We start from the raw sequence: 13,576 nt of genomic DNA, 5'->3' as shown, positions 1-13,576 counted from the left end.
AACATGCATGCAAACAATGTGTGTTCTAACATGGACAAATGTAGTCATATATTTAGAAACAAAGAATGTTGGCCATACTTACAGGATGGGGGACCTGGAAAGCAACGACTCTGGAAAAAGACTTTGGAATCAGTGTGGACAATCAGCTCAGTATGAGCTCCCAGTGACATGCTGGCCCAAAAGGGCCAGTGCAATCCTTGGGTATATAAACAGGGAAATATTGAGTAGGAGTAGAGTGATGATATTATTATCTCTATATTTGACACTACTGTGACCACGACTCGAATAGTGTGTCCAGTTCTGCTGTCCACAATTCATGCAGGATGTTGACAAATCAGAGAAGAGCCGTGAGAACAATTAAAGGATTGGAAAAACATCCCTTACAGTGAAAGGCTCAAGAAGCTAAATCTGTTTAGTTTAGCAAAGACAAAGTTATAGACTGATCAAGTCACTCTTAAAACACCTACAGGAGGAACAGAAATTTGATAATAGAAGGATCTTCAATCAAGTCGACAAAGATATAACAACAAAAACCAGTGGCTGGAAGCCAAAGTTAGACAAATTTAGACTACAAATAAGGTGCACGTTTTTAAGTGAGGGGAATTATCTCTTGGAACAATTGGTTGTGGAGGAGTCTTCATAATTAGAAATTTTAAAATCAAAACTGGATGTTTTTCTAAAATATATGCTCTAGTTCAAATAGGAATTAGCTCAGGGAAGTCCTATAAGAGGCCTCGGTTATGCAGAAGATCAGACTAGATGATCACAATGGTACCTTCTGGCTTTATAATTTATGAAAACCTAGTCAGAGCACAATTTTCATGACATGGTAGTAAACACCTTCACCTCTACAAACACTTCGCATCAGGGTAGCCACAGCATTGCTGGAAGAAGGACCCATTTTTTCCTAGTGTAGCCACATGGTTAACTGAGACAGTAGCAATAATGGAGGGGGCTCCCCTGCTGTAATCCTGGGGTACAATCTCACCAGTTCAGTCTCAGAAGTGGACAGAAGGGGCAAGGAAATGAATAGCTCTTACCTCCTTTGTCATTTATCATAAAATAACCATCGGCTACTGGCTGGCAATGCATGACCAGTGCAAGGGAAGTCACATTTCCACTTCCATCTGTCTAGAAAGGTACCCAGAATAATGGCAAGAACATTCAGATCTGCTGCAGCTTTGTAACTAAACCAGCTGCCATTATAACTCTCAGTCTTATAAAAGGAATCAAGATAAACACCCTCCTGGGGCCAGAAGTTACCCTTTTAGTCCTTCCGTCCCAGCTCTTCCATCATGCTGGATATTTCGATAATTGCTTCCTTCTAGCACCATCTAATCCTTTCTTAAACATCTTTCCTGTTGGTGCCTGGTCCACCTGTGCTGGTTCTCCCTCCAGTCACTCTCAATGTTTCCTTTTGCCTCAGCTAATCCCCTCCCATCTCCTGTGTTTATCTTTACTCCTTGTTTTAACGTTATCACACAGTGAGAATAGGCAGCTTCTTTAACAGATATTATTTCTTTAGAGCATAAGCTAGTCAGGGCAGGAAATCTGTGGCACATTCCAAATATTACATGTAGCACCATAATTCAGTGCTGTCATTGCTCTCAAAACCACCCCACCTTGACTACTTTTTTCTGAGCTCTCTCATTTACTCTTATTACAGCAATAGATAGATGTGGTCTAGTGCCCCGGGAACATGACTCGGAACCAGGAATTCATGAGTTCTAATCTTGGCTGATGCTAACTCCCACGTCATTTGAACCTCTGCCTCAGGTTTCCTCACCTTGTCAGGTCAGGATAATGCAGACCTACCTACCTCATCGCAGTGAGCAGGATCAGCTAATGCTACTAAAGCTCCTGAAGAGGATACATGCTGAGTAATGAGGCTATTAACCAAGAACTTGATTCTAATAAAAATGAGTTCCCTTAGCAGAGCTGTGAGAAATACAAAGAAGTCTTGTTTTGACTAGTTAATTGAGCAAACATTCCACCCTACCCCGAAATATGCTAGCTATGCTTTTTCACATTTTTTTTTTAAAAGAGTGTACATATCACCTTTTAGCACATGCATGTCTCCGCCAGTCTGAGGAGCAAATGTCTGCTGCTGAACTCTGGGGTTCACATGCTTCCCCCCGCAAATTCCTGCCCATTTGGAGGGAGGGAATAGTACAACAAAAATGGCAGAAAATTCAAAACTCATCCCTTCCACATTTTATGAAATGTGCTGTGAATGCATGTCTTTAGAAAAATCCAAACTTTTTTAATGACTCTTGTTGTTTTCTGCAACATCACTACTGCAACCTCTGAGCTGTGGCCTCTCCCTCTCTCATCTCCAGTCTCTCCAGAAACGCTGCCTCAGAGCTGCTCTTCACCCCCCAGCACCCTGACGGTGCTGAACTGGCCTCCTAACTTCTTCCAAATAAAGTCCAAGTGTCTACTCATCACCTTCAAAACTCTCCATAATTCCCTTCCCTGCCTTCATCTCCTCCTACTTCCCCTCATGTCCTCTTTACTATGCCCAAGCTTCATTCAGTTACTCCCTTGATTTCTTTTGCCCACTGCCACCATTATACTCTCTTTCATGCCACCCCATGGGATCAGCATCCCAATTAACATGTCCAAATGTTCTCTCTCTCTTCCAACATACAACCGAAACCATTCCTGCTCCAAACATCATAGTCCACCCTATCTGCCTAGCTGGTATCACTCTGTATTGTCTGCACTGTATTCTTACACCTTTAGAGCCTGATTCAAAGCCCATTACGTCATCAGAAAGACACCCATTGAGTTGAATGGGCTTTGGATGAAGACTTTAGAGCATAAGCTAGTCAGGGCAGGAAATCTGTGGCTCATTCCAAATATTACATGTAGCACCATAATGTTTACTGCTTTTTGAAACCAAATTGATCACAGGGTGGGCAGGCCACATCCTCCACTGCCCAGGACCGCCCGACTGCTGCCCTGAGCCTAGCCGAGGCAGCCGCCAGCGCCCGCCCGGCCCTCCTCCACCCTCTGAGCCAGCCTGGCGGTGGTGGCTCTGCCGCTCCACTGCCGGGTGGCGCGGCTGTGACCTGGCAGTGCAGCTGCAGAGCCCCAGGCTGCGTGCTGAGAGGCAGGGAGCAGGGGTTGTCCCCGCTCCAGCCGGGTGGCGCGGCTGTAACACTGCCAGCCACTGGTGCTCCAGGCAGCACGGTAAGGAGGCAGGGGTGGTGGGTGGGCAGGAGAGTCGGGGTGGTGGTTGGGGGGGGGTGGGGGGGGGGGGGGGGTTGGGGTAGGCAGGAAGGAGGGGGTTGAAGGAGGGGTTGGAGGGGGCAGTGAGGGGCAGGGAGGTTCTGGGGCAGGGGGGGGGGGGGAGGGGGTGGGTGGATGGGGCAGGGGTCCCGGGGGTAGTCAGGAAGGAGGGGGTTGGGTGGGGTGGCAGGGGGCAGTGAGGGGCAGGGGTTCTGGGGCAGTCGGGGACAGGGAGAAGGGGTGTGGATGGGGCAGGGGTCCCGGGAGGGTCAGGAATGAGAGGAGGGGATGGGCGGGGGGGGGGGGGGGGCCGTCCGGGGACAGGGAGCAGGTGTGTGTGGATGGGGCAGGGGTCCCAGAGGGACCATCAGGGAATGGGGCAGTTGGATGGGGCAGGAGTCCTGGCCGGGGGGGGGGGGTTGGTAGATAGGAGGTGGGGGCTGGGCCATGACCCCCTCCCCTAACCGGCCCTCCATACAATTTACGAAACCCGATGCGGCCCTCAGGCCAAAAAGTTTGCCCGCCCCTGCTTTAGAGCATAAGCTAGTCAGGGCAGGAAATCTGTGGCTCATTCCAAATATTACATGTAGCACCATAATGTTTACTGCTTTTTGAAACCAAATTGATCAGCTTCAGGATAACCTCCTGATACTGTAATTGTACAAATAGATTAATCATCAAAAATACTAATCACTTTGTAGTTGTGTGAACCTCTCCCTCACCTTTGCTAAAACATAGGCAAAATCCAACAAATACCTCTTCAGATCTTGTGAACACGCATTGTGAGTGATGATTTGACAAGATGGGAAGCCATGGGGAAAAAATACTATCCTAACATAATAAATCAATACATGAATTATGAAAAAATAGGAACCCCTAAATGCTCTGCTCCTCCTTAAACACAGAGGTACAGTCATACTTCACCTTATAAATGACAATGAGCACTAGCACTATATCCTTTCAATATGGCACACACAAATGGATGCATGAGGGATACAAGACTCTCAACCCTGATAAAGTGTTTTCCCTTGAATTCAGAGATAACCAGCATTCTTTAAGAACAGGAAGTCATGCTAAGGCATATGTAAACTGGATGGCATGTGGGAATAAATGTTTCCTGTATTTCAGGGTGTACAGTACTTCAGATTCTAGTTATGCAAAGATTGCACTCCAGCTTAGACATTCATTCTTTTCTAAAATGTGAAGCTAAATTAACATTTACATGTCTTTTTTTTTAAAGCATGACATTTAGTCTCCATTCTTTTCAAACACCATTTGAGAAAAGTTTCTAACTATTTTACTGAGAACAGGAAAAAAACAACAACATATGTGTTGACATAGATTAATGCCAGGATCTTCCAAAGCAGAAGCCCACAGCTAGAGTCCTAAATAAATGGTCTGATTTTTTCAAGTGTACTGAGCATCCAGCACCTCCCAAAGAAGCCAGTGGGTACTCAGCACTTTTGAAAAAATCAGAGCACTTATTTAGAATCCTAAACATGGACTTGGGAGCCTAACATTGGACTCCTATTTTTAAGAGCCTTGGCATCACTATGCAAATTAAATAGTCCATGCCCAAAGAACAATACACTTCCAGTGTAAATTACTTATCTTAGATTCAGGGGAAGAAAATCATAAAGGGAAGTCTCCACATTAGAACAGTGCATGTGCATCTCTCTTATAAGATGGTGCTTGTATCTACCTCAGAAGGCGGGCAGCTGCCACTGCAGAAGGCCGACTCCTTCAGAATCTAGGGAGCGCATCCTCAGGTGCTCATGCATCACTACTTCAGGACAGCTCCTGACAGCCCAACCTGCACCTGGGAACTCAGGACTTGGTTTACATTTGCATCCCCAAAACCCTTCTGTGGCCCTCCCAAAAGAATCACTTCCCTTCTTTCAATGTCCCAGGCTATAACAGAGAATCTTTGGGATTCCTTCCTTCCGCTAAGGCAGTGGTGGGCAACCTGCGGTCTGCAGGAAGAGGCACGGGCTGCAGGGACATGCTGGCCGCCGCTTCCCACAGCTCCCATTGGCTGGGAATGGCGAACCGTGGCCACTGGGAGCTGCAGGCAGCCGTGCAAATGTAAATAAATTGTCTGGCGGCCCGCCAGTGGATTACCCTGATGGGGTGCAGCCCGCAGGCCTCAGGCTGCCCACCACTGCTCTAAGGGCAGGAAATTTAGCCTCTAGCCAGGCTGTAAACAAGTTCCTTCTTGTCCCCAAACCAAAAAAAAAAGTGAAGCTTGTAAGCAAGCTGCTAGTTAAGACACAGCCCCTTTGGAGGTCCTCCCTTTCTCCAAAGCAAGGCTTGGCGACAAGCTGCCAGAAAAAGACAGCCTCTTGGGACTTTTGTAAGGCTAGACTGAAACAGAGAAAAACCTGCAGTATCTGAGAAGCACTTGTTCCATGAGAAACAACTGTTCCCAATCCAGTGCTTCCTCTCTTCCACTAGCACCTAGCAAACAATTTCCCTCCCAATGTAAAATGCTCCTATAGATCAGAATAGTGACCACAGCTCCTCCTTATCACTTCTGCAGTGCACAGAGGCCAGTGGATGTGGGGCCTCTTCCATCAGCCTGCCCTAGCATGGCCACCTTTACTAGCTTGCATGGCACCAGTGCAAGAACCTTTTCTTAAGCATATCTTAAGAGATGCAGAGGCACAGCAGCTAAGGCAGTGCATTCCCTTTCTCCTCATACACTGCCTACCCGGAGCTGAACTGGTGCAGAGCGCTTTGCACCAGACCTTCACAGTAGGATGGATTTCACCCTCAGTGGATCCCATAAATAATCAAGTAAATATTCAGAGAAATAACACATTTCTGTGCTGTGCAGGATTTACACCTGCAATTCTAACTACAAGGAGATAGGTGTTATTCAATATGCTTTGGTTTTCACTGTGCCTGGCATTTCCTCCGACCATGTGGCTCTCCTGGTAGCATTTATTTTTTAGTGCTCATTAAAGATACCAGATTCACAGGCTTGCAGTGGAGCTAGTAGGAAGGTTCCCAATTTCAATGTTTGTTACAAAAAATATATATTAAATGCAAATCCTGAATTTTTACAAAAAGTTTGTTCATAATGAAAAATTATTGACTTTTTCATAACAATTTTTCCAAGTAAATAGGAAATGTTTCAATTTTTCAACCAGCTCTACCTTGGAGATTGAAATGCTCTTTATTCACAGAACATGTGTAAATCTTCGCAGGACACTGTGTCTAAATATCAAAACCTATGCACAGGATAAGAGATTTTAAAACATCGGGGAAAAAATCATAAAACTTCTAAAAAATATTTTCAATATTTTCTAAAACACTCTGAATAATTTTAAATGCCTTAATAAGATAACAGTTTATCTTTATACTTAATTTAAGTTAGGATACCTCATGACATTCATGTTTTTACCTTTTTGCCAAAAAATGATGTTAGAATGCCATAACAAACTAATGATTTACCTACAGCATTATTTTCTACAGGTATATAAACATAGCATTTCAAGGTTCAGATTAAATTAGCCACAGTCTGCAAATTACATTAAAGCCAATTAAAAGGAAAGGTCTAGGTAAAAATATATGGTCATAAATTAATTCTTTATTATTTCATAAAATATTTGCTTAAAGAAAAAGAAATTCAGGTGTACAATGAAAAAATGAATGGTACTTAACGCTAAAGTTGGGTTAAAATTAGGGTGACCAGTTAGCAACTGTGAAAAAACAGGATAGGGGATGGGGATAATAGGTGCCTATATAAGAAAAAGTCCCAAAAAATGGAACTGTCCCTTTAAAAACAGGACATCTGGTCACCCTAGTTAAAATGCAGCTCCATTCATTAGTAGGCAAAACAAGGCATAACATACATACTTTCTACTAGTTAACTGATATGTTTCCTACCAACAAATACAGACCTCAGTCCTGCTCAAATGAACCCTTATGCATGCACAAAAACTATGTGGAAGTCAAATGCACTCCAGACAGATGTAAAGGCCCATTCAAGTGGATCCAATTGGAGGATCAGGACCATGAAGCATTATTGGTATGTGTGTGTTCTTACTGCTATGTCAGGGTTGGTAAAATTTGATTAACTTACAAACCATACCTTGGTAGTTGAGTCAGATTGTCAAAGGCAAAAATTACATGCATTTAGCACTCTTCTAAATACATATTTAGAAACAAACATGAGTTTACCTGCATCTCTATCACAAAGCATTCATAGTGTTAGTACGGCAGTAGTGCTTCGAGACCACAGCCAGGACTGGGGCCCAGTTGTGTTGGAGCTGTACAAAGATGTAGCATAAGACAGTCTCTTCTCCAACGAGCTTTCAATCTATATTTACATTTAAAGGCAGATAAAATATCTGAGCCAGAGAGAGAGAGAGACTGACAAGACTATGAGAGATGCAAGTGATCAGCATCTCTGGGGATGAGGTTCAAACTTGGGGGTGTGGTGGGGGGAACAAACAAACAAAAAAAAGGATCACATCATCATCATCACAATACTCTAGCCCTTGGTATTTTTGCTTTAAACTGTGTTTTTAGTTTGCATACATTTGTATTATTTACATTACATACACAGTTGTATTATCTGACTTCCCTGTGGCTAACCTAGAGCAACACCGACTATACTGTCTAATGCTGGGAATCCTCCCCTCTGCCTTTTACTAAAATCCTCCTTATAACTGTTGTCCAGGCGACACCTACTGGAAGAATGGGCAATATCAATTTCTGCAGTGGAATTCTTCCTTACCAACAGTTCTCAAAAAATATCAGGCTACACCACCATAAAGTGAGTGCCTACTGGCTGTCCAGATTCCAGTTCCTTCCAGAACAAAAGTGTACCTCCCCAGTACATCTCCCTACACACACATATACCTGGACAGAGTCCGTAACATTTGGAATAAGATACTCACTTCTCTCTCTTTTCCTTTTTGTTTTAAGCCCAATCAAATACTATCAAGAATTTAAGTGCACCTAAAAGCCCAATCTGTGAAATAGGAGATTAGTGTGAAGGGCAACCCTGAACTACTGTACTAGGGGATGGACTAGACCAGGGGTTCTTTTTCTTTTTGAGCCCTCCCCGCCCAACGTGCTATAAAACCCTCTATGGCCCACCTGTGCCACAACTATTTTCTGCATATAAAAGCCAGGGCTGGAGTGAGCGAGTAGAAAGCAGGGAATTGCCTGGGGCCCCCTGCCACAGGGGCCCACGCAAAGCTAAGTTGCTCATACTTCTGCTTCAGCTCCGGGCAGGAGGGCTCAGGGCCCCAGGCTTCGGCCCTGCACAGCAGGGCTTAAGCTTTCTGCCCTGGGCCCCAGTGAGTCTAAACACTGGTCCTGCTTGGTGGATCCCCTGAAACTTGCTTGCGGCCCCCCAGGAGGCCCTGAACCCCTGGTTGAGAATCACTGGACTAGATGACCCAGAAGACAACTTCCAGATCTGTTGTACAAAAATTAATAAATAAATAAAAATCTAGGTTTGAATTGCTAAGTTCACCTCTGAGTATTTATACATAACAATGGCCCCAAACGAACACTGCTGGTCCAGGTTCTCAGCTAGTGCAAATCAGCAGAGTTCCATTGACCTCAGAGGAGTGGCACCGATATACCAATCGATCTGGCCTCTTATGTACAAACACAGGGATACCAGCCAACCCCAAGCAGGGCAAGGAATTTATCTTCCATTTTGCTACTTTCTCATGGGGTGACAATTTATCCTTGGCTAGGTGAAGATAGATGAAGATGATAAGCTGTGCAGGGGGGAGGGACAGCTCAGAGCTTTGAGCATTGGCCTGCTAAACCCAGGATTGTGAGTTCAATCCTTGAGGGGGCCACCTAGGGATCTGGGGCTCCCCCATCAACTCTACTTCTGCCTCTCACCCTGGTGGAGTTCCAGAGTTGACAGGGAATGCATTCAGGGATCAATGTATCACATCTAGACAAGACACAATAGATCAATCACTACCCACTGATCCAGCAGGTAGTGTAGACATACCCCCAGTCTCATAAGAAGATTAGGGTGAGTCACTATTTAGATGGGAAACCTCCAGAGAAGACAAACAGGTGGGTGCTGCCTGCAGAAAGCAGTGTATGCATTCAGTAGGTAGCCCCTTCCTGCTGAATCACTGCCAAACCATAGCACCAGGGTGCTACAAGGAAACACTAGTGCTGCAAGTGCTGCCTTTCTGACATCCTAACTGCTTATCATCAGAAAAGATTCAATGGCACTTTTCTTAACCTACCACTCCAAATTCCAGCTCAGATAATTACCTTCTTCCTTACAGTTTCAACTGGTTATAGTATTCTTCATGGCTTCCTGTTTTAAACTGTTCCATAGCATTGCAGTGCACTATTAAACATGTCATATTAAATGGCCACTAGCTTTGTTAACACAGCATTAAGGTTGCCCAGTGATAGCTCAAGTTTTTCCAGAAAGCTGAGTTCAGGTAAACTCACTCTTCTGAAAACCAGGAAGTACAGAGTTAAGGTAAAGACCCACCCAACCTTAACACTGGCCCCCTTGCAACAGGCAACAGCTGCTGGGAATTATCTGCATGCACTCAGTGCGTTAAGTGTAGCTGTATTGAATGTTAGATGTGCAGCTGTACTGAATGTTGAAGCAGCTTGGAATAGCTGTAATTGTGATATGAGGAAAGAGGTGCATGTGTACCTGAGGCTCCAATCTGCATCATTTCAGCACAACTGTACAGGTTATGTCAGTAGCAGAGCACTCGGGGCTCCTTGCCGTAGGTAATGTCACTAGTGAGGTGGGATATGAGAGCAGTCTGAGGATGTAATGATGGATAGGGGGAAGTACAGGGTTAGATGGTATCCTGTGTTCATGAGCGAAGGGGATTGCAAAAGGGTGTAAAATTTAACAATCACTTCACAAGTGTGGATTCTGTCATGGGAACAAACACAGAGTTTGAGCACAGGGCAAGTGCAGATTGCCTCTTCATTGTAATGGATGGGTGCTGAGTGGGAGTATGTGTGTTATGGGCATTGCTCCACAAGGGCAAAGTTAAATGTGGGCATTTATCTTAACTTTGTATTTTCTTGTTTTCAGAAGTTTGAGTTTTGCTGACTTCAGCATTCTAAAAAAGGCACAAGCTACCACTGGGCAACCTTAACTCGGTGTTAACTAAGTTATTTGCCATCTAATTTCCTAGGTTTTCTCTATTAAAAAAATGTTTGTTGTTAAAAAAGCACTTATAGTTCTCACCTAGGTTTGCAGTTGGTATGCTAATGCAGGTAGGTAGCCCTAGCTTTTAAATGGTGCTTTTCATCATTAGATCTCAAAGTTTACATTACTATCCCCATTTTACAGATTAGGGAAACTGAGGCACAGAAAGGTGAAGTGGTTAGCCCAAGGCCACCCAGCTAGCCAGTGGCAGAGCTAGGAACAGTCCCAGTCCACTGGCCTTTCCACTAGACCACACAGTTGTTATGTATTTCCTCAGTGTTCCTCGCCTTTCCAGTACATTTTGTTATAGTGAATGGGATAATGGTTGTGCTTTGAAATGTTTGCAATGTGTCATTGCTAACAGGGCTGAGGAGAGAAATTTCATCTATGGTCTGTGTCCCAGAAGTTTGTCCAATAAAAGATATTACCTCACCCACTTTGTCTCTCTAATATCATGGGACCAACATGGCTACAACACTGCATATCCCCAAAATTTTGACAGTTTTATTACATGGTTATTACAGTAACTTTAAGTGTCTGAGAAAAGACTGGTGTTTCTCTCTCCTTCTCCACCTCCTGCCCACCACTCCCCACAACATATAGTTCCCACACCAACATTTCCACCTCTCCCTCCCCTTCTCGTCCCATTAAGCCATTAGTTGGCACTGTAGAAGCCATTAACATGTAACAAGTTGCTCCTGCCCTGTGCTGCTGGGTACACATTTCACAGGCAACAGCTTATATGAGGACTTCACACTACCTTGGTTATGTTGCCCAAGCTGCACACTGAGCTGGGCCCTTCAAATTCCTATCCACCCCCAGTTGAGACTCCTGCCTCTGCTCCACATAGGCTTCCCCAGCCATGTCCCAAGTCCACCCAGTCCACTCCTCCTTCACACACACACTGGCCAGCTCCACCACTCCACATATGGGTGATGATCTGTCTTAACTATATATTTTATGACAGAGTCCTGTGGCACCTTCTAGACTAACAGACGTATTGGAGCATAAGCTTTCATGGGTGAATACCCACTTTGTCAGCTGCATGTAGCGGAAATATCCAGAGGCAGGTATAAATATGCAGGCAAGAATCAGTCTCGAGATAACAAGGTTAGTTCAATCAGGGAGGATGAGGCCCTCTTCTAGCAGTTGAGGTGTGAACGCCAAGGGAGGAGAAACTGCTTTTGTAGTTGGCTAGCCATTCACAGTCTTTGTCTAGACTGATTCTTGCCTACATATTTATACCTGCCTCTGGATATTTCCATTACATGCATCTGATGAAGTGGGTATTCACCCACGAAAGCTTATGCTCCAATACGTCTGTTAGTCTAGAAGGTGCCACAGGACTCTGTCACTTTTTACAGATCCAGACTAACACCGCTACCCCTCTGATATATATTTTATGGGGTTTTCAAATGTTTCCATTTGCCTTACCTTCAGGTCCTACATCCCAGATTCCAAACATAGAGGGCAGGGAGAGGGGCTCAGACCCCTGCAGTAACCTAGGGCTCCCCTAGATCCTAGCATGCACATGGAAGGGGAGAAATTCAGGGCTCAAAGGCCAATCTTCTCTGTTACCCCTCATATTCTCCAACCCCTCCCATCTTCCCAGTCATCCCCACTCCCTTCCCTTAATCCCCCAAACCCTCTTCCCTCTCCCTACTATCCATTCTCATTTAACCCCTCCCCAACAATCCCCATCCATCACTGCAGACCTAAACCCCTCCTCCCGAATTACTACCTTCTTTTGCACCCCTACTTACCCCACCCTCCCAGTAAGCATTTGGATGCGTAACTTATTTTCTTTTCAAAAACAGTTTCAGTGCCTTCCGAATACTCTGCTGTACTCAGATTATATTTCTCCAAAATAAAAATAAAATCTTGACAGAGGCATCTTTTTCCCAGTTGTTTCCAGGTCATTCTCAGATTTCATAAAATCATAGGACTGAAAGGGACCACGAGAGGTCATCTCGTCCAGTCTCCTGCACTCATGGCAGGACTAAGTATTATCTAGACCATTTCTGTCTAGGGTGGGTTTCAAACTTCAAAGTTGCAGGCTCAGAGAGGTCATAAATGGCCAATTCATCTCAATGAGATGTTCTCAGTGAAAGAATATGGGGATGAATATAGCCTAAAACAATAGTTCTGAGATGTAAGAACACCTTCTGAGGTGACTGGAGCAGTTCACACATCCCCTTTTCAGTGCTGGAGAGTTTCTGATAGGTGTCAAGCATACCCATGCTCAGTGCCTCACCCCAGGCAGGGTGTTCTTGGTGCATGTTCCAAGCATGCCTGTTCTAAGCTCAGAGAGGCAGGGCTTCCCCAGATCTGGGGTGGGGGAGAAAGGGACTCAGATACCCCAGAAAGGCAACCCTCCCCAAATCTAGCTTGGAGTATGATTTCCCCCATGTTGGTTCCCATCTAACAGATGGCTAGAAGGGCCTAGACACCCCAAGAAAGGCAAGACCCACTCCAGAACCAGGCTCACATGAGGTGGGGAAGGGAAAGGGGCCACATACCCATAGATAGGCAGGGGGCTCCTAATCCTGGCACACTAACGGGGAGGGAGTGGGGCTCAGTCTCAGACACCATTGGTGGGGCAGAGAACCCAGACCTGAGCCCCGCAACTTTACCACCACCCATTTCCATTTATCCCCCTCCCCTTGATGCAGCCCCAAACTTCTCTCACCGCTATTTTCCCCATTTCAACCCCTAAAATGCCTCTCCCCTTTAGGGTGACCAGACAGCAAATGTGAAAAATCGGGACGGGGGTGGGGGGGCAATAGCAGCCTATATAAGAAAAAGACCCAAAAATCGGGACTGTCCCTATAAAATCGGGACATCTGGTCACCCTACTCCCCTTCCAGCAAGCATTCACATGTGTGTTTTTTTCACTGCTTGGATTACATTCCTCACAAATAGTAATAAAAATTGACAGAATTTTTTAGCAGTTATGCCTCAGCCTTTTCCAGACTTCTGCCCCAGGTGGAGCTCAAACTGACCTGGTCTGGGTGGGTCAGGTTCAAAGGAATACTGCTTCTTATCCCCTTGAGCTACTGAGCTGGGCTGAAACTTTAGAGGCTAACAGTGTCGTCAATTTCTGTGTCTGCACATGCTCAGTGTAATCTGAGGCATGAGAATAAGCATGAGGCTTGCAACAAACCT

General features: G+C 45.1%; 1 long non-coding RNA gene across 1 annotated transcript in view; it reads right to left on the bottom strand.

Annotated features, from left to right (window-relative positions):
* The window catches only part of LOC120384216, a 51,191-nt gene extending 41,600 nt beyond the window's left edge, over positions 1–9,591 (bottom strand). The window contains exon 1 of the long non-coding RNA XR_005588679.1: positions 9,499–9,591. This is a non-coding gene — a long non-coding RNA (uncharacterized LOC120384216). The remainder of the gene's footprint in view (positions 1–9,498) is intronic.
* Positions 9,592–13,576: the final 3,985 nt, after the last annotated feature.

Source organism: Mauremys reevesii, linkage group 16 (assembly GCF_016161935.1).
Source record: "Mauremys reevesii isolate NIE-2019 linkage group 16, ASM1616193v1, whole genome shotgun sequence".
Taxonomy (NCBI): Eukaryota; Metazoa; Chordata; order Testudines; family Geoemydidae; genus Mauremys; species Mauremys reevesii.
Note: the sequence above shows the minus strand (reverse complement) of the source record. Positions and strands in the feature narration are given on the sequence as shown.